We start from the raw sequence: 26,653 nt of genomic DNA on the forward strand, positions 1-26,653 counted from the left end.
CAAAGACAGTAAAAACTATGCCCTCTTTGGGCAAAGTCACGATAGGAGTTGATGTTAACAAATCCTTAAGCTTTTTAAAGATCGTCTCACAAGCATCGAACCGCTGAAATGAAATCTTTTTTTGGATTAACTTAGTCAACAAAGCTGTAATAGAAGAGAAATAACAAAACGCCAATAATAACCTGCCATGCTAATAAAACTCTAAATCTTAGTGGGCAAAGTAGGTCTATCCCAATCACGAACCACTATAACCTTGGCTAGCTGAAGAAGAATACCTTCATTAGTCGCCACATAACCCAAGAAAGAAACTGACTCCAACAAAAAATCACACTTGGAAAACTTAGTATACAACTTTTCATCTCTCAATCTCTGAAGCACAATTTGCAAAGCTCAAAATGCTCAGCCCCACTCTTGGAATAAACCAAGATATCATTTATAAATATGATAACAAAAAATTAAAGATACAATCAAAAAACCTGATTAATCTACTCTGTAAAAGTAGCAGGGGCATTGTTCAACCCAAAAGACATGACCAATAGCTCATAATAATAGTATAGAGTCTAAAAAGTTGTCTTTGAAATATCCAAAGGTCTAATCCTCAACTGGTGATAACCGAACCCCAAATCAGTCCTTGAAAACACCTTCACACCCTAAAGATGATCAAACAAATTATCAATGTGAGGAAAAGAATACTTATTCATAACTGTCACCTTATTCATCTATCAATAATTGATATACATCTACATAGATCCATTATTTTTATTTATAAACAAGACAGGCTCACCCAAAGGTGAACAACTAGATGGATAAATCCTTTATCCAACAACTTTTCCAACTGATCCTTTAGTTCCTTCAACTGTGCTAGGGCCATCCTATAAAGAGGAACAAAATAGGCTTTGTACCCGCCTCAACATCTATAGCAAAATCAATATCTCAATTTGGATGAATACCAGGCAAGTCCATAGAGACACGTCCATAAACTCACACGCAACATGGAAAAAATCCAAGAAATGATGCAAAATAACACTAGTGTCACAAATATGAGCAAAGTAAGATAAGCATCCACTTTCAACTAATTTACAAGCTTGAACATAAGATATAATCCTCTTAGGACCCAAATAAAGTGCTCTCTTCCAAGCTATACTTGGCACACCCGGCCAAGCTAAAGTCACAATCTTATCAAAAAATCTAAAACATCATTCTAAGGAGTCAACTAATTGATACCCAAAATAACATCAACATCGACCGTGTCTATTACAAGCAAGTCTACCAAAGTCTCACACATGAAAAAAGTCACAACACAAGATTGGTGCACCGAATCTGCCACTAAATAATCACCTATCGGGGAAAGTCCCTGGCTACATGGTGAATCTCATTACACATATAACAATCTCTATGAATAGCCTCAACAGAAGAAGGTGCAACAGAGATCGAATAGCCACCCTAAACTACTGAAGTAGAAGATCCATAGCCTGAACTCTATAAAGCCACTACTGGCCTACCATGGTGTCCATGAGAACCTCTAAAATCTCTTTTGGGATAGGTCTGCCTCTTGTAATCCCCAAAATATCACACCATCTTGGCGCCTCCCTGATATACACTAAGAATATCCTCTATCATCTTAGTATGATCGACAATACACTAAAAAAAAGCCCCAGACACAACCATTTTAGACGTAGACAAATAAAGTAAAAACCTCCAAACCCATCATAAACTTTTGAACCTTCTAATACTCGATGGAAATTCTATCATAAAAATATTTAAACAGGGTATGGAAGTGTGCCTTTTACTCTACACCTATCATAGAGCCCTATTCCAAATTATCAAACTATTCCTACATCTGATCCCTCAAACTATAATGCATGAATCTCTCTGAAAAGGCATTAGCAAACTTATCCAATGGCAACTCCGGAGCATCAACATGTCTACAATAGACAAACAATCTCTACCCATCTATTACAGCATCTCTCAACTTATAGTAGTATAAGCCACACCATCTGCGCATAAAGAGTGAAATACAACTCAAAACACAAAGTAAGAAAGAATTTGGCATGATAAATAATAAAATAAGGAAATTTTCTAAAAGACGTCCTATAGCCTCTCAAAGATAGATACGGATTTCTACGTACTGATTTATGAGAATTCATTAGATATACCATTCTTACACCACTAAGACCAATGAAACCTAGCTACTCTCATACCAATTTATAAAAACACAAAAGCAAGGGTCATGATGGCACTTGTCGTGGCGTACCTTGACAAGTAAGCCTATCATCCAAACTGATATAAAAAGAGGAAAAAAAGAAACATCCCAAGGTATGGATTCTAGAATAAAGCCAAACAATATAAGTAATTATAACAGTGCAGAAAGAACTTACCAAAAATACCAATCATGCCCAGAAGCAAGTGTAAATAGTGTAAGAACTTCTAATATAATCGTGGAGTTAAATATATAAGAAATATAACTAAAAGGTAATAATGTCTATCTTCAAATGCTAATAATGCTAAAACTACTATTGAAAGAGAGAGGTCAACTCCAAACGCATAAATGTCTCACCCCTACCTTGAAAGCTCCAATAATCGCCTGAGTCAAGACAACTGAGGCGCACTTAAGCTAGGACCTACACCAAAAGGCCACAGTAGGATTGGGTATGGTCCACTTGTACTCGATAGGTATGTAAAGTCCTGAGTCTTTACCCTAGATACTATACGGTGCTTACGACCCCATAGGACTACAAGCTAAACCATGATTGATATCTGCTATGAGAACAGAATAATCACACGGTAATAATAATAATACTAAAATAAATACAGAAATTTAGCTGAAGTCACCATAAGGCTCACAACTGAAAACAAATACTGAATACTGATAAATGAATATTGAAAACTTAATATTTGTCTGAAAGCCTCTAACTATATGAATATGGAGTTGATGGGACAAGTCCCCAATAAACTCCATCTACTAAATGCTGAACTACTAAAATACTAAAAGATAACATTGTCCTTGAACTATGAGGATTCACCACTAAATTTACTGCTAATAATTTAGGCTGCTACGTGCGGTTAAGAGCCCATGTTTCTGACCTTTTGATATAAGAGATCATATCATAAAAGAAAAGTATGCGTCAGTACTTTAAATATACTGTTATGATAATTGAGGTAAGATGATATGCATGGTTCATATGCATGGATGACAACTAGCTGCGTAACATAGACGTAACTGAATGAGAGTACATGCATGAATACATAAAATTTAACTGAGATTATGTTAACACTGGATATTGAGCTGAACTGAACTGACCTAAGTTCACTGAGTTTTGAACTAACTATGAACCAAGACTAGGACTGATTACTACTATTTATGAAACTACTTAGACTATTTTGTAACAACTGTAACTCTAGGTAAATAGCTAAATTTTTGGGTATTGAATACCTCCAAGACTCAATAATATGAAAATTAACATATTGCATGACTTTAGTAGCATAATAGTACTTGCTTACTAATAATGCATTCATTTAGATATTTTTGTCAAATACTTGATATACATGAGCTTGTGCATGAATGAAATCACATAATAACATGTCATGCTTGCACTAGTCAATTCACATAAGCATTTTGACAAACACTTTAGGAGCATGGGTTTTTCACGTATCAATAAACATATAATACCATCATGGATACTACATTAAACTTGTAATTCAAGAGTTCAACATGAAGTTCACATAATTCAATCCATAATTGAATAGTTTTCATCGAATTTGTGATAAATCATGGAATTGAAAACACATTTAACATCATAATCAAGATTACATTCAAATCCAACATGAAATCTAAGAAATCATTGACCTTGTAATTTAAAAGTGTTTCTTGAACTCCAAGGGTGGAAGGAAACCCTTGGATGAACACTTCACATACCCTGGTACTGGAATTAATGATAGTTGAAGGTGAATTTCTTGAATCTAGAATTGAAATTAGATCTCCTAGGGTCTTGTCCTTGATTAATTTGAGAAAAATAATGAATGTTTTTTCCCAAAAAGTTATTAATTTCATGTTTTTGGGGCTAAATAAGGGTGAGAAAATGATCCAAATACCCTCATAGATACAGAGTTTTAATGACTGAGAATGGGTCTAGTGATGTGGAGACTGACATGCCGCATCAATGTGGTCAACACGATGGAAAGAGAGCTCCGCATTGAGTCCATGTCGGCTCACTCAAAATTGATATTGGGAGCTCGAAAAAATATTTATCAACATGATAGGCGATGTGGCACATCGAGATTATGTTGATCCAGTGGTCTAGACTTCCAAATGTGATTCAAATGATGTTTGAAAATTTCAAAATTTACCCGAGAATACCTACTGACATATGTGATCATGAATCAACCTAAAAATCAACACTTTAGGGTCTTCAAGGTCAGTAAATAGGATCACCAACTTATGAGGCTAAAAATAATTCTAAGAATAAATACATAGCTAAAATTTCTAAGTATGTGAAATTTCTAAGTATGTGACCCCTTATCAAGGTCTAAGGGCTGAGTTAAGCTTAGAATTTTGTGGGGTCTTATAATATCCCCCTCTTGGGAGTATTTATCCTCGAATAAGATTGGCTAAGCTGAGAATACTGATAGACTAAACTTGCTTACTGAGAATGCATAATTGAAGCATGATTTCATGGATGAAATTATTAATACATTGAATTTTTATACTGAACATGTATGACTAAATTCTGAGGACATGATAAATGACTGAGCTATTTTGTGATGTTATGCGTGATATCAGAATGATATGTAATTGAATGGATATCTAAATCATATAGGAAATCAGAATATTGAACTGAGTAAGTTCAAGGAAAAACTATTACCTTGAGCTGAATCTGAGTTTATGATGAAGAGGCGAGGATACTTGGTCCACATATTTGCTTCTGTTTCCCAAGTAGCTTCCTCAATAGATTGATTCTGCCAAAGAACTTTGACTAGAGGGACTTCTTTATTCCTCTGTCTTTAAATTTGATGATCAAGGATTTCGATTGGGATCTCTTCATATGAAAGGTTGTTCTGAACATCAATGCCCTCAATAGGGACTACGACTGTTGGGTCACCTATGCATTTCTTTAGCAAGGAGACATGAACAACTAGGCAGACAGAAGCTAAATCAGAAGGCAACTCAAACTTGTAATATACTTTTACGAAATGGTTGAGAATTTGGTAAGGACAGACATACCGGTGACTAAGCTTCCCCTTCATGCCAAACCTATTCACTAATTTCATAGGAGATATTTTAAAATGCATAAAATCCCCAATTTCAAACTTGAGATCCTTCCTTCATACATCTGCATACAATTTCTACCGGCTCTGAGCTGTCTTAAGACTTTCCCTGATAAACTGAACTTTTTCTAAGGTATCAAATACCAAGTCAGGCCCTACTACTATGGACTCACCTACTTTAAACCAACAAATGGGAGATTTACATCTCTTCCCATAGAGCACCTCAAATGGAGCCATTTGAATATTGGAATGGTAACTGTTATTATACGCAAACTCAATCAAAGGAAAGAGTTCATCCCAACTACCCTTAAAGTCAATGACACATGCTTATAACATATCTTACAAAGTTTGAATGGTCATTTATGCTTGACCATCTATCTGATGGTGGAAGGCTACACTGAGGTGAACTTGGGTGCCTAGACCCTTTTGGAAGGCTTTCTAGAAATAAAGGGTAAACTGTGTACCTCCATTTGAGATGATGAATAAATGCACTCTATGTAATCTGACCAACTCTCTAACATAGATCTTGGCATAATGCTCGGCTGAATAGGAAGTATGGACTGGTAAGAAATAAGCTAATTTGGTTATCTTGTCCACAATGACCCAAAACAAATTATGTTGACAATTAGTGCAAGGTAAACCCATCACAAAATCCATATTCACCTTCTACCACTTCCAAGTAGGAATACTGAACTCCTGCGTAGACCCACTAGGATTCTGAATCTTGATCTTAACCTGCTGACATATCAAGTACTTTGCTATAAACTCTACAATATCTCTTTTTATACTATTTCACTAATAGACCTCCTATAAGTCATGGTACCTCTTGGTGGCCCATGGATAAGTCAAGTAGAGCACACCATGTGCTTCTGCAAGAATCCACTTCCTCAGGTCATCTACACTTGGCACACATAGTCGACCTTGGCAACGCAACACACCATATCCCCATTTGGAGAAAACCTGTACTTTCTGATCTCTGACTGCTTTTTTGAACTTAGCTAAATTGGGATCTCTGTCCTACTTCTCTTTTACTTCAAAAACTTGAGATAATTCTAAACTCTTCTAAACCCACACACTACTTTCTGTTAAATCGATTGAGCAGACACCTAGTCAAGAAAGCTGATGGACTTCCTGAATGATCTTCTTCTAACCATCCTCCATATGAGCAACACTACCCATAGACATCCTACTGAGGGCATCTGCCACAATATTAGCCTTGCTCGGATGATACAGAATACTCATGTCATAGTCTTTCAACAACTCTAACCATCTTCCCTGATGCAGATTTAGGTCTTTCAAAGAGAACACATACTATAGGCTCTTATGGTTTGTGAACAGATCAATATGCACCTCATACAAGTAGTTCCTTAAAAATTTTTAGGTAAACACTACAACTGCTTGCTCAAGATCATAAATGGGGTAGTTGTTTCCATAGGGTTTATGTTGTCTAGAGGCATAGGATATAACCTTACCTTTCTGTATCAAAAAACACCTCAAACTCACTCTGGAAGCATTATAATATACCACAAACCTGTCTGAACTATCTAGTAGAGTCAAAACTGGAGCTGTAGTAACTTCTGAAAACTCTTTTCATAAGAATTTGACCACTGGAATTTGACTTTCTTCTGAGTTAGTCTAGACATAGGGGACGCAATAAATAAAAATCCCTCAACAAACCATTTGTAATAGTCAAGCCCAAGAAACTCTTGATATCTGATAGAGAGATGGGTCTTGGCTAGTTTCTCTCTGCTTCAATCTTTTAAGGATCAACTCTAGTGCCATTACAAAAAATGATATGACAAAATAAAGCTATTGACCTTAGATAAATTTCACATTTACTGAATTTGGCGAAGAACTGATGGGCTTTAGGGGTCTGTAACACTCTTTTGAGATGGTCTGCATGGTCATAATTACTGCGGATGTAGACAAGAATGTCATCAATGAAGACTATGACAAACACGTCCAAGTACTTCTTGAACACACAGTTCATCAAGTCCATGAAAGCTACTGGGGCATTGGTAAGACCAAATGACAAGACTAAGAATTTAAAGTGACCATACCGAGTTCTGAAAGTTATCTTCGGAATGTCACATTCTCTGGCTCCAAGCTGATGATAGCCTAACCGGAGGTCAATCTTAGAAAAGTAGTTAGCACCCTAAAGTTGGTCAAACAAGTCATCGATTCTAGGAAGTGGATACTTGTTCTTGCCCATGACTTTATTTAGCTGACGGTAGTCTATACACATTCTAAGAGAACTATCTTTCTTACATACGAATAGGACTGGTGCACCCCATGGGGATACACTAGGTCTGATGAATCCCTTATCTATGAGATCATTCAATTGTTCTCTTAATTCTCTAAGTTCTGCAGGAGCCATTCTGTATAGCTGGATAGAGATAGGATAAGTATCTAAAAGAAGGTCTATTTCAAAGTGAATTTCCCTCTCGAGAGAAACTCCGAGAAGATCTTTAGGAAACACATCTGGGAATTCACATGTACTAACACTGATTCAAGATTAGGGGTTTTTAAACTAGCATCTTGAACTAAGAAAAAATGATACACACATCCCTTAAATATAATTTTCCTCACCCTAAGGTACAAAACAAGTTAACCCTATGTACTAAAGTACTACCCCTCCACTCTAGGACAAGTACATTTCAAAACTGAAATTGAACAATTCTATTTCTAAAGTCAACTAAAGCACTGCATGAATGAAGCCAATCTATTTCAAGAATTAAATAAAAATATGTCATCTCTTGCTCTACTAAGTCTACTAAAGTAAATTTCTGATATAACATAATTGGATAGTTCTTGTATACCCACCGGGCTATGATAAACTTACCCACTGAGGTAGAAATTGAGAAAGGCCCTACTAGAATTTTGGGACTAACTCTGAAGTCAACGGCTATATAAAGAGTTACAAAGTATAAGCAAGCTCCTAGATCTAGCAAAGCATACATATCTAAATGAAAAACTTGTAACGTACTAGTGACCACATTTGGAGAAATTTCCTGATCCTTTTGGTACTGAAGTACATAGAGTCTATTTGGGCATTTCCCACTTGAGGTATTGAAAGCGGCACCCTGCTGGTTCAGGTGACCGGACTTAGTTGGGGGATGATTATGCTAACTCTAAGAACCCACGTGAACATACTCTTTGATCCTATGTCCTATCTTGCCATATTCGAAATACACATCACTGCTAGCTCTACAGATTCCTATATAGTTTCTACTATATCTCTAGAAAAGAGGATTTGTTCGTGCATTACTAACACTACCCTAGGATTTAGGGCCTGATTCTCTATCTCTATTACCATCTCTGAATTTAGGCACTGAAGCACTGGCTGAGGATAGAGATGGAACTAAAGATTTTGGGTGGAATTGAGAATGTTTACCACACTCTGACTTAGGCTGAGTGAAGGTGAAGCTACCTATTCTCGCTCTCTTCTTTTTCTTCTCCTTCTCTCTCTTCTTTTTCTTCTCCTTCTCTCTCTTTTTTTCTTCTCCTTCTCTTTATTCTTAGCCTCTTCTATCTACTGTGCATGGACCATAAGTCTGGATATGTCTATCTTCTTAATCAGCATTGTGGTCCTATACTCCTTGACCACCCTATTAGACACACCCGACACAAACTTAATTATCTTCGATCTATTATCTACAACCACATGAGAGCCAAATCTGTCTAACTGAGTAAACTTAAGAGAATACTCTTGTACTGTCATGTTTCCCTGCTTCAAATTAATAAACTCCAAAACCTTAGCTTCCCTAACTCTAGTAAGATAACCTATTAAGGAAAAAAATGGCAAACTCCTCCCATTCTATGGACCTTGGATCTGCGACCCTCTCTACCTTCCACTGCCTAACCCATAAGTGAGCCACATCCAGTAACTGATATGCGGCTAACTCAGCACTCTGACTTGCAGTCGCCCCCATAATATCTGTAACCTTCTACACTTGATCAAGGAACTCATAAGGATACTCATCTTACTTAGACCCAGTAAAAGATGGAGGGTTTATTCAGGTAAAGTCCTAAATCCTTGCTGTAGCATTATTGGCCACTAGGTTGGCCAAAATGGCAGTTGGGCATTTATTCTAGGCTTCTACTGAATTGTCTAGAGTAGTAAATACAACGCTGAATTCCGCTTGGGTGACATGCTCGTCCAGAGGATTTTCTTGAACGGGTTGTGGGGCTGGCTTATTTCTTATTCTTCTTCTGTTCGACTTAGGAGGCATATTATTTAATCAGAAGGAACAAAAGGATTAAACTAAGAGTATGATTGAGCTCATGCTTACTCAGATGACATAAATACTAAAAGAAGGGAAACTTTTCCTAAAAATGTATCATAGCCCCTTGTCCATAAGTATAGCGCACTACAAACCTATGTACAAGACTCTAGTAAACTCAACTTTCAGACTTCCTAGGACTCTGTTGAACCTTAGGCTCTTATACCAAGTTTGTAATTCCTCGAGTCTGTACCCAGGGCGCTACATGGTGCTTATGACCCCAAAGGACTATAAGCTAACCCTTGACTGATATCTACTATGAGCATCAAATAATCACACGGTAATAATAATAATACTGAAATAAATGTCAAAATTTGGCTAAAGTCTCCATAAGGTTAACAACTAAAAACAAATACAGAATACTGATAAATGAATACTAAAAATTGAATATTTTTCGGAAATACTCTTGTTTGAAGGCCTCTAACTATCTGAATATGGAATTGATAGGACATGTCTCCAACTAACTCTATCTACTAAATGTTGAACTACTGAAATACTAAAAGATAACATCGTCCTTGAACTATGAGGACTCACTACTAAATCATATTCTTATTACCCAGGCTGCTAAGTGTGGTCAGGAGCCCATGTATCTGAACCTATTATATAAGACATCACAACGCAAAATAAAAGTATGTATCAGTACTTTAAATATACTGATATGCTAAGTGGGGTAGGCTGATATGCATGGGTTCATATGCATGGACAACAACTAGCTGAGTAATATGGATGTAACTGAATGAGAGTACATGCATGAATACATAAACTTTAACTGATATCATGTTAACACTAAATACTAAGTTCTGAATATTTATTAATAGATATCTAAGTTTATTGATAACTTAGTGACTATTTTTGATTGTCCTTAGTCTACAGAACGGAACAGAGTAATATACTGAGCTGGGTGACTATGTCTGACTGTCCTAGATCTGTAGAATTGAATTGAGTTCTATGCTGAGACTAAAACTTAAAATTTGGGAGGTAGTTATCTAACCAATATGCCCCCCTTTAAATGGATTGGGGTCCAACCTGTAACCTCAGTTGGAAGAGTGTAAATACTATGCCATGGCTAAAGAAAAGTTGTGAGTTAACCCTCTCTAACAGGAAGAACTTTTGTCAACCCTCGATGGTAGGAAAACTCATGTGAGATGTATCAACCCTTGTCTGGAAGGAATATATCTCAACCTACACTAGCTAAGTAGTTCTGTCACTCAGGGATTGCTACTAGGGGTTAAACCCTATGCTGGAAGGAATGCCCCTATCCCTAGGTTCGCTCGTTGTTAGTTCCTACTCCCAACTGAATAGATATTGAACTAATTTCTAAACTGTACTAGGCTTGACTGAACTGTTACTGATCGTACTTTCTAACTAAACTGAGTTCACTAAGTTCTGAACAGACTATTGAATAGACACTGGGACTGATTACTGAGTATTACTATTCGTGACACTTCTAAGACTTTTTTGTAACTATGTTAGCTTTAGGTAAAGAGCTAGATTTTTGGGTATTGAATACCCCCAGGACTTGATAATATAAAAAGTAACAAACTGGATGACTTTAGTAGCATAATAGTAGTTGCTTTCTAATAATTCATTTATTTAGACATTTTTGTCAAACACTTGATATACATGAGCTTATGCATGAATGAAATCAGATAATAACATATCATGCTTGCACTAGTCAATTCACATAAGTATTTTGACAAACACATTGGGAGCATAGGTATTTGACCTATCAATAAATATGTAATACTATCATGGATACTACATTCAACTTGTAATTCAAGAGTTCAACATGAAGTTCACATAATTCAATCCACAATTAACTAGTTTTCATTGAATTTGTGATTAATCATGGAATTGAAAACCCATTTAACATCATAATAAAGATTACATTCAAATCCAACATGAAATCTTTCAAATCATTTAACTTGTAATTTAAAAGACTTTCATAAACTACAAGGATGGAAGGAAACCCTAGGATGAACACTTCACATACCATGGTACTTAAATTAATCAAGGTTTATAGAGAATTTCATGAAGCTTGAATTGAAATTTGATCTCCTATGGTTTTTTTGTTAAATAATTTGAGAGAAATAATGAATGTTTTTGCTCTGTGAGTGATTAATTTCGTGTTTTAAGGATGAATAAAGGTGGTAAAATGACCCATATACCCTCATGGATGGGAAGTTTTAATGACTCAAAATGGGTCCAGTAATGCACAGCCCGATGCACCGCATCGATAGAGTCGACGCAATGGCCGAAAAGCCACTTCGAGTCTGCATCGGCTCACTTCAAATTGACATTGAGAGCTGGAAAAAATATTTATCAATGCGATAGGAGATGCAGCACATCGAGATCGCATTGATCCACTGGTCTGGACATCCAAACGTGATTCAAATGATGTTCTAAAAATCTGAAACTTGCCTGAAAATGCCTACTGATATACCTGATCATGAATTAACCTAGAAATCAACATTGCAAGGTCTTCAGGGTTAGGAAATTGGATCACTAACTTATGAGGCTAAAAATAACTCTAAGCATTAAAACTTAGATGTAATTTCTAAGTATGGGACCCCTTATCAAGCTCTAAGGTTTGAGTTAATTTTAGAATTTTTACAGGTGTCTTACAGGTATCATAGGTTGACCAAGCAAAGTAGTAAATAAAGCATACAAAATATACACTAAGGGCAGGTCACCTATAATTAGAAAATATCCCACAACGGTAGCACACACTATTTACACTAATAGTTTTTTAATATCCATATATCATACAACAACACACAAGATAGGGATACAAGTATACACAATATCACATACAGGTAGAACAAAATAGGGACATGTATAATCAAGATCATCAACTATAAATAAAGAAAGATAGAACAATTAGACATTAGCAAGTCAAGATATAGAATAAATAGGAAGATAAGAAGTCAATATGGCAATTCAAACAAAACATACACAAAATTAAGCGAGTGCAATGTATATGATGATGATGTTGATGATAATGCTGATAATGCATGGTATAGGCACACAATCTCAATTTTGGCACACAGCCTTAAGTTTGGCACACAGCATTAAGATCACTAATATTCGCAACTCTTCTCCAGCATGATCCTTCAGAGATGGTCCATAAAATCAAATATCTGATACCAATATCTAACATTCCAGTATTTTTAAAGCACATACATAACATAAGACATAAATCAAGTGCACATACATAACAACAAGTATATATAAAGCTGTAAAATGAACAAGTGAAATGATGCGTATGATGACATGAGAATGAGAATGCAATGTTCACAACCATTCAAAAAGAGAATTTTCATAACCAATCCATGTGATGTATGTTCACACCCAATCCACATGATGTATTTCTAGAACCAGCCACAATGTTATAATTCTACAACCACGTGAAAAATATCCACTCATTACTTCTATTTTATCTATGAATTTCCACATCACTCATATACCATTAAGTATGGATATGTCATAATATACCAATGAAACCACATTAGGCATTTCTACAACACAATACAATTAGTCACATGTATTCAAGTCTATCAATGTCACATAGGACCCAACACGGTCACATATATCACATAATATCTCAATTTCGACAATTACATCACATATAGGACCCCACACAGTCACAACACATAGATAGAAATTTTTCATGATTAGTTTCCACCCTTAACATGCATTTTGTACCATTATTTACTATCCATCCCAGTCTGAAAGAGTTAAGCTATAACCTACCTAAAAGCAAAAACTGGTTCACTACACTCTGAACCAACAATCTTACTTTTCTAGAATATTATCTAACTCCACTAAAAACAGCAAATATGAAATCTATGCATCAAAACAAAATCAATGACACCTATATTGACTATTTTTAATTTGGGGTCAAAATGGACCCCCAGAATGAGCTTTTGGAAAAGAACGGTAAAATTAGAACTTTACTTAAAAAATATGTTTACAATATTCTTAGGAATTTAAAGATGAAAACTCAAGTCAACTCGAGTAAAAAATGAGGTTCAAATTGAAGAAAAATCATTTTTAAGTTTTATCGGGTAACATCTTTGAAATGCAGGTTAAAATCAAGAATTAGAGTTGTTTTGAAGGTAAAATTGATGAAAAACTATTAATTATAGGATATAAATATTATTGAAGTGAAAAAGAGTGAAACTGAGATTCAAAGTCAAGCCATAAGATTTTTGGGATTTTGAAAATTAATCAAGAAATTACTAAGAAAAGGGTGAATTCTTATCTTAAATCAGCAATAAAAACAACAAATATACCACAAGCTTCACTTTTAATCTCCCACACTATTTTAATGTTTAACTGTCAAGCGGAAAGATGAAAAATGAGCAAAATAAGCCCAAAAGTTTGCTTAAATTGTGCGGATTTCCTGCATTTTTATAGGAGAAAAAGTTGTTATTTTTTCACAAGTCCAATTTGGACTTCAATGAGGTGCTTAGAATTCATTTGGAGTCTGATAAATGCAAACAAACTATGAAAAAATGCTAAATTAAATGTTCGTACGCAATGGCGATATAAGATTTTTAAAAAATATATCATTTTCACAAAGTTTACCTTCGAAATCCAAAATCTCAATTTTTCAAACCAAGGGTCAAAATGATATTTGAAAGCCATAAAATCATACCAAACATGCTAACACATAATAATCGACATTCCTGATCTACTGAAGAAGTCAGACTTTCCATATGAGGTCATTTCGATTAAATTGTGGTCCCATACCCATATTTTCAATTTTTCCAACTTTCCGATTAATAGGTCCAAATGATCTTGGGCGCAATGGGATCTAAATCAAAGGTCTACCTGGTCTATAATTGATATTCTAGAACTAGTGGCGCAATCCATTTGGCCATCCATTGTACGAATCAAAAGATATCCCTATAAGTCCAAAATAAGGCTCACAAAGCCATCAAAAACATCAATATCGTATAAATGGTAACAAAATGAATTGAAAACCATGCCAATCACCCACAGACCCGAGAAATACCATGATGCAAGTATGGGAAGGAATAAAAAATTTAAATTACACAAAATCATAAATTTCACATATTTCGTCAAATTTTAAGGTCGTTACGAAAGGCAAGCATCAGTCGTGCTCCTACATCAAATGGAACCAAAAAAGATTGACAAATTTCTAAAACATGATTCTCGGGGTAATCCTTGCAACTCAATTAATTTGGAAGAAGTTAAGTATTGAACCTTGTTGAATGACCCAAAATAGTCTCAATTATAGGCAAAAAATGGGTTATCTAAATAAAGATTATTATGTCTCTAAACTACCTCTTGGCTATTAACACAGTTCTTAGGACTACAAGTAGACCAAAGCTAACCTGTTGAATCTACCATAATACTAAAATATATTCTAATAACTTAAATTATGAGGGGAAAAACTCTGGTTTATAATAACATAAATAAGAAATATTATATTTAAAGTCTGTCAAAAATAACAAAAGTAATTCCAACATAAAAGTAAGCCAAAAGGTTGCTATATCTTGACAAGCCTCTAAAATATGGAAGACCTATTGGACTAACCACCATCTAACTAAAAGTCTTGAAAGACTGAACTGAATAATAGATTGAACTACAATAGAAGGAAATATAGACCATAGACCCCAAACATGAGGAGCCACAAACTGAACTAGAAATGTACTAGTGATCACCGCTAATAATGTGTCTAAGGGATAATACCAGAACCAACATCATAATAAGATAAAACAAAAAAAGTATATGGTCAGTAAAATATTATATACTAAATATTTGAAAGATGAATGCAATATGAGAAAATAATGGAAATCATATGATAAATAGGAATGCATAGTAAGTAGATACTAACTCACTACTTTTCACGAATAAAGATAAAATTGTAATATCATATACTTATATACTACAAAACAAACATAATTATACAATTCTGGTAAATTGTGTACATGTATGTTACCAAAATTTATTTACAGTGGGAGTTTCTCTTAAATTTCATATCTAGTGGAGCCCAAAATATAACTTTTGTTGGGGGGTGTTCAAACCATTCTAGGGGTACAAAACTATGATTTCTCTTGAATGCAATCATAAGTTTATTTTGAATTTAAGGAGACATTCTCACATTCTGAAGACCTCCTAAACTAATGGTGGCACGTAGTTTTGAAATTTGATGTGAAGACCCTCTAAGTCATTTCCTTAATTTGTACACATATATGATATTTCGAGCTTTCTAACAGTAGCTACAGGTCATTTATGACTTATCAAAATTATCGATTTGGTTATCGGGCAGATCATATGGGATTTAGGTTTATTTTTTTATTTTGAAACTTTGTTATTAAGGAATTTGTCATGGACCTAATCTCCTAGTAGATGAACTTAGATGGGAATTCCCACAGTGCCATTGGCTTTAGAATATTTAATTTAGGTTGAGAGGACCCTTAGTTTAGGTACCAAGCTTCTAGCCATATATTGGGCTATTTGATGGAATATGTGAAAAGTTGAACTATATGTGTGGGGTCCGTATTTAGCTGAAATGATCTCATATAAAGGTTTGGATAGTTTTATTTGGTCTAAAATATTGAATCTTATATGATAAAATGGTTTGTTTAATTGCATATGGTTTTGAATAAATCCCGAGCACCCGGTCAGAGTCCATTTCAGGCTTAGAAAATCTATGCCTAAGGATTATGGGGAAATGACTTAAGCGTCCATTTAATGGTTTAACTGATCATTTCTTTAGAGATACTAGGTCATTTTAACGACCTTGAGTATTTGGCCATGGGCTGCATAAATGATAAATGTGTGCTTTATCAGACATTGGTTTAGTGGCCTAGGTACCAATTTAGGCGATACCTATATTCCTGTGCAAGAAGGCTTTAGCAGTCGAGGAGCCACTTTAGCGATTGTCACTTAAGTAACTGGGTAACCGCTTAAGCGACACCTAAAATTCTTATTTATTTTTTCAACATTTTCCTACTATTTAATGATTTTAAGATAGAAATGAGTGGGAGTCATCCATTATAGGTAAGTTGTGCCACCTTAACACTGTTTGGACATTTCCCATTATTTTTCTCAACAATTTTAATCCTATTTCATTGAAAATCTTAGAAATCAATTCATTAAATCCTAAGACCTTATGACGATCTGGGAACTGATATATGCACCATTTGTATTCAAATTTCTAGCACGCATTCCTTATCCTTCTAGAGACCTCATGATGGATTTAATTTTGGATTTCAATTGTTGGCCTCACTGGTCCATTCTTGACCAACTTTAACATTGACCCTTTACATAGTAATATGGGTTTTATTTTATTCCTCATGCTGTGTGGATGACTATTTTTAGAGCATGGTGGAATTTAGGGTCATTGAGAAAAGGCCAAGGATTTTTGGATGATTTAAAGATTGTAGTTCAGCATCGAGGTAGGGTTCTGTGTACTTTTTTTCATGAGAGAGCGTCTGTTGTATATTGCATGCTAGTTAAGGATCATAGTATATGATTATAGGTAAAATACCGTAACTTATCCTAATTTAGGAGTTTGGGGATAAAAGTGTTAAACGATCCTTAAGGCAAAGTACATGTTATAATGATAGAACCCTGTTACCCTATATTACAAGCACATTTATCATAGTTGATGCTATAGACCCTTTAGAATTAATACTTGTGATGTGTCTTATTGAATTAAATCATACTTTCCTTGAATTATTGTATTATCATTATGATAGTTATATACAATTGGGATCAATGTCGTGATTACGACACTTGTTGGAATCTAGGTGAGTATAATATTCTTGTAACGTAAATGGATTTATTCTATTGAGGCTTGGACACTCATAATAATATTTTTCAGATACTGGTAATGGCATGCATACATTTTTGTACAATTATGCTCACTTAGTGGTATAATTCCAACAAAAATCATAATTTTACAATTGTTTAAAAAAAAAAGATTTATTCTCACTTTCCACTTTAAAATAGATTCTTTCAAAATGGAAATCATACCACCTAAGTAAATAATTTATGAAATTTAGGAACTAAAAAGGATTTTTTTGAAATTTGATCAAGATTGATTTCGGTCAATGGCTTTTCCACTCTTTTACAATTACTATTCAATTTGATACTGAGAGATTCTGACATTTTCTACACTTTAATAATTATTTAGTTTTAGAATTGACTCTGGGAAGTTGATTTATAGATTTACACTCTTTATCCATGAATTGAGTTATGCATCTCTCTTATACTAGACTAAGTAGATTGATGATGTTGAGGATCGGATATCATGGATTGGTACTAGGTAAGTGTAAACGAATATTCTTTAATTACCTAGGGGCACCTTCACTTTGAGCAATAACACTAGAGAAGAGAGGTCACTATAGTCCTTGTATTTGAGAGTCATCAAGTAAAAATGAGGTGTATATAGTTATTACGTTATGGCACATGGGTTAGATATGGTTCAATGTGTATATTTTTTATTTATTTATTCATATCTATTACCTATCACCATTGTGCTATTTACTACTTATATTTATTAGCCTTATGTGGGGTCGCATGTTATAGGCTATGATTGTCATGTGTTATGTGTTGATTTAAGCTTCATGGGGCCTCAGGTATGTATTGTTTGTCAGAACTATCTTGTTACTTCATTGTTGTTATTATTTTTATTTCATAGCAGACTGATTATTCACTAGTACTGAGGTTGGAGGTATGATTCTAATTCCTTTTATTTTATAGAAATTTTTCATTATGGGCAGTGTATTTCTAGTTAGACATTTGGACTATAGGTCCAGATCATGCTAACATTAGCTTTCCTACATTGTTGAGTTTTTAGGGAGGGGTTAGGTGGGATACCTTAGGTATTTTCCCCGTGTTATTAATCTTACATAGCTATATGTATATGTGAATATAAATATTATATATTATATATTATCTATATAGATAGCTATGGTATTATCTTATATCCCCTATTTCCTTTATTTATTCATACTATATATGTAATTCTTGGCCTTGTATTCTATGATATATCCTTTTTCTACTCTTCATTTATATATTGCACAATGATATAGGCTATAGTGCCTTAGTTTCTTAATACAACTAGAATAGTATAGTTTATCTTTGTGGTCTCTCTAGCTTTATGTTAGTTTCTTCTAGTTTACATTTATGCTTATAAGTTATATGTATTCAAATTATCTTTGGAGCTGATAGTTGTAACATCCCAAGATTCCATCTCGAGACGTCAATGATGAAGTTAAAGATGAATCATGATGATTAATTATTGTATAACGTTGTCTACATGTGCTATCCCTACCATGTGTTTGATTAAATGACTAGATGAAAGAACAATGCCCAACTAGTATGATATCATAAAATTCCCATATATGTACAAGTTATGCCTATCACATGTTTTGATGGAATACTTCTATAAATGTACTATGGATTATGATGTTAGTTATATGTTCAAGTAAATTATCCTTGGTCAGTTTTCCTTTCATCGAGTCTTGGGGGTACTTATACCCAAAATGTTAGTTGTGTTCCTAGAGCCATGTCATGTTTTCAAGATACTCTCAGTCAAGCCATGAATCCTCATACTTCAGATAGTCTTATGACTCACAAAATCTCCATAATCTCATGAAATCAGTCAGTTGAAAGATATCAATAATATTTCGTCAGTCAATGGAATTCATTAACTCAATCCATGTTTTGTTTAGTAAATTATGTTCAGTGTCTATTCATATGGGAGTAGAAATTAGCACCAAGTGAACCCAAGAATGGTAACTCACCTGTTATATGAGGGTGTGATTCTTGGATGCAATCCTTACATTCTAAAACTATGTAGCCAACATAGGTTGAGATATTATATCCTGCTATATGAGGGTAGCTAAGGTGGATTAACCTACTCTATATGGGTTCCCACCATTATCATTAGAGTTACCTTTTGTATTAGGGTCACTCACATATTGTCCTTACCGGTGGAGCGGTATGACATCCTTCAAATCAGGACATAGATTGGACCCCAATTCAGCTATAATGCATCATTTGGGGCATGCAGGTTAGATAACTACCTCCTACAGTCTCAGTATCAATCTCAATAAAAGAACTCACTTAGTTCTTTAGAATTTAGGACTATCAGATACAATCAACTCAGATACAGTACGGAACTCAGATAGTTCTATCAGATTCAGGATTGTTATATACAGTCACTCATGTTATCAGTTATATTCAAATTCAGTAATTATGTTATCACAGTATTAGTGTCAGTTGTTGTGTCTCATGTATGTATTCTCACGCTCATGATAGTTAGTTAGTTATTATTGTTGTTCATGCATATGAACCCCATGCATTCAGCCTACCTCACATGCATACCAGTACATTCAAAGTACTGACACATTGGTGCTATGGTGTCTTATACCATAGGTTCAGAGACACGAGCTCCAGGTGCAGTATATTCCAATATCAGAAGTCAGAGTTAGAAGTGAGTCCTCATTATTTGAGGACATGATTATTCCCTATTCTCTCATTAATTAGTTTATTAGTTGGAGTTAGTTGGGGACATGTTCCATCAACTCCTTACTCAAACAGTTCAGTCTATTAGAGGCTTTGTAGACTATTATGTTTCAGACTTTAGTGTTTCTTAATTTTTGTTTTGGGTATCCTTTTAACCCACACAGATGTCATATTATTCATATTATGTTTAGTTTTGAACCTTACGGTCTTTCAATTCATATTTTTGCATTATTTAGTATTTTATGCACTATATAGGTACAGATATCAGTCATGGGTTAGCTTGTGGTCCTTTGGGGTCATGATCACCGTGTAGCATTATGGGTATTAGATTTGGGGCGTTACATGAGCTCACCAAATGAACTTCTATTTATGTTACCACTCTTGTTATGTCCAAAGCCTAATAATTAAGCTATTGTCTATGTGAAAGATTTTCTTTTGAAGTTAGTATTGTGAAAAGTTGGAGTAAAAGAGGCATCTAGAGAGCATGCACTTGAATCATTATTGACTTGCTAATCGACATGTTAACTTGGAAAAGGTGAATGTGTATATCATTTAGAAACTCATGCTATGCATCTATATATATATTATGTAGTGATGATTAATAGTAAAGTATGATGCTACGCATTACCTTGCATCACTTATTCTCTATCATTGTCAGTTGTTATTGAATTGTCTACATATGTATGTGTATAATGATATTATGATAATGCCGGGTGAATTCGGAGGACATAATGATGTTATGATGATGTCTTATGAATTTGGAGGATATAATGATGTTATGATGATACCAGATTAATCTGAAGGACATATTGATGTTATGATGATGTCCAATGAATCCAGAGGATAAAATTATATTATGATGATACCCGGTGAATCTGGAGGATATAATGATGATATTATGATGCTCGGTGAATCAAAAAAATATAATGATATTGTGATTATTCCTGGTGAATCCAGAGAATAAAATTATGTTATGATACCCGGTAAATCTTAAGGATACAATGATATTATGATGATGCCCGGTGAATCCGAAAGAGGTGATGATATTTTGATGATTTTATGTATGCTAAGTATAGATGAATACATAGTTGTATGAGAGGTTATGCCGTGTGTGACTAAACACCTTAATGTACTTGGGAATGATATCTTTCTGGGTAAATTGTTACCCATTCCTTGTCTTTAATCATTAGATAAAATAGGTGACCCTTGTTAACTCTAATTAGTTACTTGAAGTAGATTATGACGAATATTGGGCTAAGGCTAATTTATATTTATAATCTTGTGTAGAACCAAGAGTTCACTCAGCAAATCTGCTTGGCATTGGATAAATGGTTATATTATGGAATTTCACCTAGTAAAGTGGCTTATGTGACAACATGTTGTCTCTAATAATTGGCTATGACTTGTAGGATAAAACCCTAGTGATCTAGTTGGGGGACCTTACTTAGCGAAAATATGTAAACTAGTCCTTAAGGTTGTGAGATGCTCAATGATAATAGAAATAGTATTGTATGATGAATCGTTAAGTTGACATCTAGTATGTGTTGTCGTGGTATCTTAATTAATGACACATATATTTAGGAGGCAAACTAAAAGGTGTCTTTGTGATGGGTGAATAAATAATAGTGTTGGTAACATGAAGTGACTCCTTAGTTAATGACTAGTAAACTATAAGCCATGTACACTAGTAACCCATGTGAATTGGAGGATTAGCTAATATGGACTAGACTTGGAGTTTATCAATGATTTAAAGATTAAATAACTACAACCATGTTTTTGTGATATCGTCTTGGTTGTGTCAAATTATGGTATTGATGATGATTGTAGGCCTCAGTAACAGTCCATGGCAGGAATGTACAACCCACGACTTTGGTGAGTTGCTTGTGTAGTTCTGACTTGATATGTTGATGAATTGACGTCTTGGTGTACTCTCTAGTGGTATGGGATGCCGTGATGAGTTCTTTGTTTGTTTTCCTTGAGTGTACTTCCCACGGTATGGGACATCGTGGTAAGTACTTTACTTTATGCTCTAATGATGGTAGTTGAGTTGATTATGGCAATTACATAATTGTTATTATATATATATGTCGCTTTACGTTTCAAAAATGATTACTCATGTTGTATGAAAGTTATGGTATATATGGACATGGAATGCCATACTATTGTTCTGGTTGATTAGTTATCTTATATAGTGATATAGAACAAGAATAAGGTTTGATTTTGTACCTTGACTTTAAATTATTATCTTACTCTATATTGTCCTAATAATATAATTTAGATCAGTTGGCCGATGATGCCTACGGAGTACCTGTGTTTTGGTACTCATACTACACTTCTAAACCTTTTTGTTCAATACCCGAGTTTTAGTTGTTGGCGTTAAGTCGAGGTCATGCGGTGTTGATCATCAGGAGAAAGGGTAAGCTCTTGGAGTTCAAGTTTCCCTATTTTCCTTCTGTCCTTATTTTTTCTTTTGTATTCTAAATGAATGCATGAGACTATTTAAGACTATTAGACGTTGAGATGTAATTTCTATTGTCAAATGTAGTGAAGCTTTGGTATTAATACTATCGGGTCATGGAAATGGTATTCTAATGTTAGTTGTTTCCTTGTGGAATGTTGTTGTTATATTGTGTTCCCATATAGGGTCCATATTGGATGATCCTACCAAGGTAACCCATTGCATTAGATCTAGTTTAAGGTGTTGGTTTACATACTAGTGGGTTATGGTAGGTGCCATCATGACTCAGAAATCGGGTCATGGCATATAGCCATAACTATCTTCACCACAAGCATAGTCTCCTATGTCATACTCAAAATTATCCGAGTCTATCAAAGACATACTTCCTTATATCACCTTGTACCTACAAAAGGAACAAACAAGATTAGTAGTAAAGCCCCTAACCAACATTAGTATGAATCTCACCTTTATGATCCTCATATTTGGGGAGGCGAATGTTGAACGGTTCTTATACTCTGGTGGACAATAAGGTGTTAGTCTCTACTATACAGTTGTTGTGGATTATTGTTTGAATGACTCAAAATAAAAATTAGTTAAGGACTTGAATCAAGAAATCACAACGAATTGAAAAAGAGAAAAGGTTGAATGAGATTGAATGATGAAAGAAGTGGGACTCAGTACCTAATCAATCATCTTAGTAGATGAATTACTTAGTTTTTGAATAGTTAATGAATCAAAAGACGAGTTTAGGTATCAATAAATTGAAACTAAGGAATCAAAGCTTGAGCAATCGAGTAATTTAAGTGTTGAATTGAGTTTGGAGGTTTGAATTTTATGTTTGGGACTTGGTCTACGTTGGGAGGGGCTGATCTACATTTGGGGACCTTCTCTAGCAGGTGGGATGCAGGTCCAAACAAGCATGGAAGCTGGTGCTACTGATTTTAGGTGTTGTAGCACCGTGGGTGCACTTGCAAAGCAAGTTGGCCGCCCCATGTCTTTGAATTGCCCGAAATTGCCTCCAATTGGTCCTTTTTTGTTGGGATATCCTTGGAATCTTTGTAGATGACTTAGAGCAAACACTTTTCACTATTCTTTCTTACTTATTTTTTGGATCAAGCAAGCACCATTGGCTGAAATTTCAACATGAATATAACAATCTCCCGAAGAACACACCAAGAACATCAATCATTCAAACTTTTTCTTCGGATCTTGGAATGAGTTTACATTTTAAACGTAGGCACTTCTTACCTTTATAAACTCATTTCAAACATAAAATTGTACAAATTATTCATCAAAATCTTCATATTCTTAATTCACCTCAAACTTCTTCAATACAAGCTTCCAAAAATGATAGAACACTCAAATAAGCTCCAATTTGATTCAAATTTGGTTTATAGACTCATATAGTGTTAGAGAACACAATTCTAATACTAGAAACACAAGAAATAACAAAAATAAAAATTTTAAAATTTAACCAAAGACCTAAAATGTGAATAGTAATTTTTTTTGTGATTTTAGATTTTCTAAGACGACTAGACCCAAGATTGACTTTGTAGGAATGAAATCAAGCTCAGCTCTAATGTCAAATGATGTAGTTCTCACCACAAAGCTTTGAATCTAAATGAGGAAAAGTAAATAAAGCAGAATAGGATAGCAAATATAGAAAGATAGACACAAAAAGGATAACAAAAGGTCAATCAAAGTGTGTATCAAACCCAAAAAACTCCATTAAGGATTACAAAACTCCCTTAAAGATTACCAAACCGCAATGTGGACTGAATCTCTCTTGCAACCAACCTTTCTAATCAAATATCAACATTCACTTTTCCAATCTCTCAAGAAAATCCCAATGGAGGTCCATTAATTCATCAATATAAATCAACAAAAACTAACTAAAATAGCCTAGCTACCATGTATTTATAGTTAGGATAAATAATACCTAATTTGGACCCAAAAGTGATCCAAATGCAAGAAAAGGCTCACTAGGGGATGTTTTGACCCGCTCTTAAAATTCTAGAGCAGAAAAAAAAATGGATCCTAAGCGCCTTGGGTACATAACCCTTCCAAGGGGATTTCGATCCCCATTTTAAGTCCTTTGACCCTCTTTAATGGTAATTTTAATCCATGTGTCATCTTTTGATAGCACCAAGGATTCTTTCAGAACCTCATGTATCATACGTATGTCATTCAAAGGTTCAAAAGAAATTTGGCTTGTATTAGTAGGGTCCTTATGATCACTTGCTTTATTAAGATCAAGAAGTTAACAATGAAGTTACTGACATTGAGCATGCTTAGCTTAAAGGTATGGCTAGATACGAAGCTGTAGTGGTTACTGCAAGAAGATCTATGAGGGAAGTCGATATTTCTTTGTGTACGAAGGACTTTTTTAGATTAAATATCAACAATGATATGCAGAACCCTATGTCAAACTAGGTGGCTTATGATAATTTTCTTGCATCCAATCAGGATTTCATTCCTGTAACTTCCTATCTAATAGAACCTAATACTTATGTGGAATCAAGTAAATATTCAAGATGGATAAAGGCAATGTAATCTAGGATACAAGCTTTGCAAAGCAACAATACTTGGAAGATTAGAGACTTACCTAAAGGAAAAACAAAAATAAGGTGCAGATGTACTTTGAAAATCAAGTAAAAATCAATAGGTGAGAGTAAAAGATTTAATGAAAGGGTAGTTTCCAACGGATCTTGCCAAAAAAGGGAATAGATTACAATGAAACATAATCTCTTGTTGTAAAAATGGTCACAATAAGAACCATTTTGTCATTAGTTTCTTCTAGACATTGGCACATCCATCTAATGGATGTGTATAATGCATTTTTACATAGTGATCTGCAAGATGAGATATACATGAAATTTCCTAAAGGATTTACCATTTAGTGGAGAAAAAAGTGTGTAGATTAGTAAAGTCACTATAGGACATTAACATGACCCAAGGCATTGGAATCATAAGCTAAATAAGGCACTTTAGAGACTAGGATTAAAGCAAAGTCAATATGACTATTATCTGTTTACAAGAAATATAGTTGAAGGAACTACACCAATCTTAGTGTATGTTGATGATATGTTTATTAGAAAAAATAGTATTATAATACCCCGAGAATCCCAACCAATAGTAGAACCATGATTCTAGCTCATTTTAAATAAATCATAGTGATTTGGCAGTTTTATGACCATGTTTAATGTGTATTAAGGCCTTAAATACTTCCTAGCTATTATACGAATCAAAACATCCCTTATCGATTGAATTCTTGAGAAGGACATTGCCATAGTAAAATTAAAACGAGAATATCTACTATTCTACAAATAATTTTTGATCTCATGACATACCAACATATATATAATTGAATTATCTTTCCAACGATACCAATTTCTCCAAAATCCAATATCGGAGTAAGAAGTTATGGCCATTTTACTGAGAGCTGTCGGAGCTGTCCAGGAGTGACGGACAAGCTGACGGACCGTCAAGTTAGTGATGGCCTGCCACTTTGGCCGTCAGAACTAAAGTAGTGAGAGCCTTTTTTGGAACAAAAGTGACGGTGGGAGTGATGGTTAGTCACCAGAGTGACGGTCCGTCACTCTAACCAGCAGAATTGTCTGAAATAGCACTGAAGCACCGTTATAAAGGGATTTTTGGGTCATTCTTTACCCTATTTAATACCCAATCACCCCAAATCAAATCTCATAACTTCTCCTTAATCCAAAACATCAAATTAGGTTTTATTTCCAAGATCAAAACCCTTATTTCTTCTTCAAAAAAATTCAAGAAAAATTAAGAGAAGTCAAGAAATCAAGAATCTCTCCAAGAACCTTCAAGAAAGAAGTTTCCCCAAGGTATGTAGATGTTGATTCTTGGGTCCCTTTCATCCAATAACCTCAAGTACCATTTTATAAATCTCTAAGATTTATGTTTATGAATTTTTAATAAGTCTTGTGAGTTGTGATTCATGTTTATCTACAAGAATCAAGTCTTGGCCTTAGTATGTGGTATTTGTGTGGTAAATGGATTATATACTTGTTGTTGTTGTTGGATGATCTCCAAGATGGGATATTTATGTGGTTTGTATGAATCTATGATAATATATGAGTTGGAAACATATAAATTTGGTTGTTCA

Source organism: Capsicum annuum, chromosome 9, assembly GCF_002878395.1.
Source record: "Capsicum annuum cultivar UCD-10X-F1 chromosome 9, UCD10Xv1.1, whole genome shotgun sequence".
NCBI classification, from domain to species: domain Eukaryota; kingdom Viridiplantae; phylum Streptophyta; class Magnoliopsida; order Solanales; family Solanaceae; genus Capsicum; species Capsicum annuum.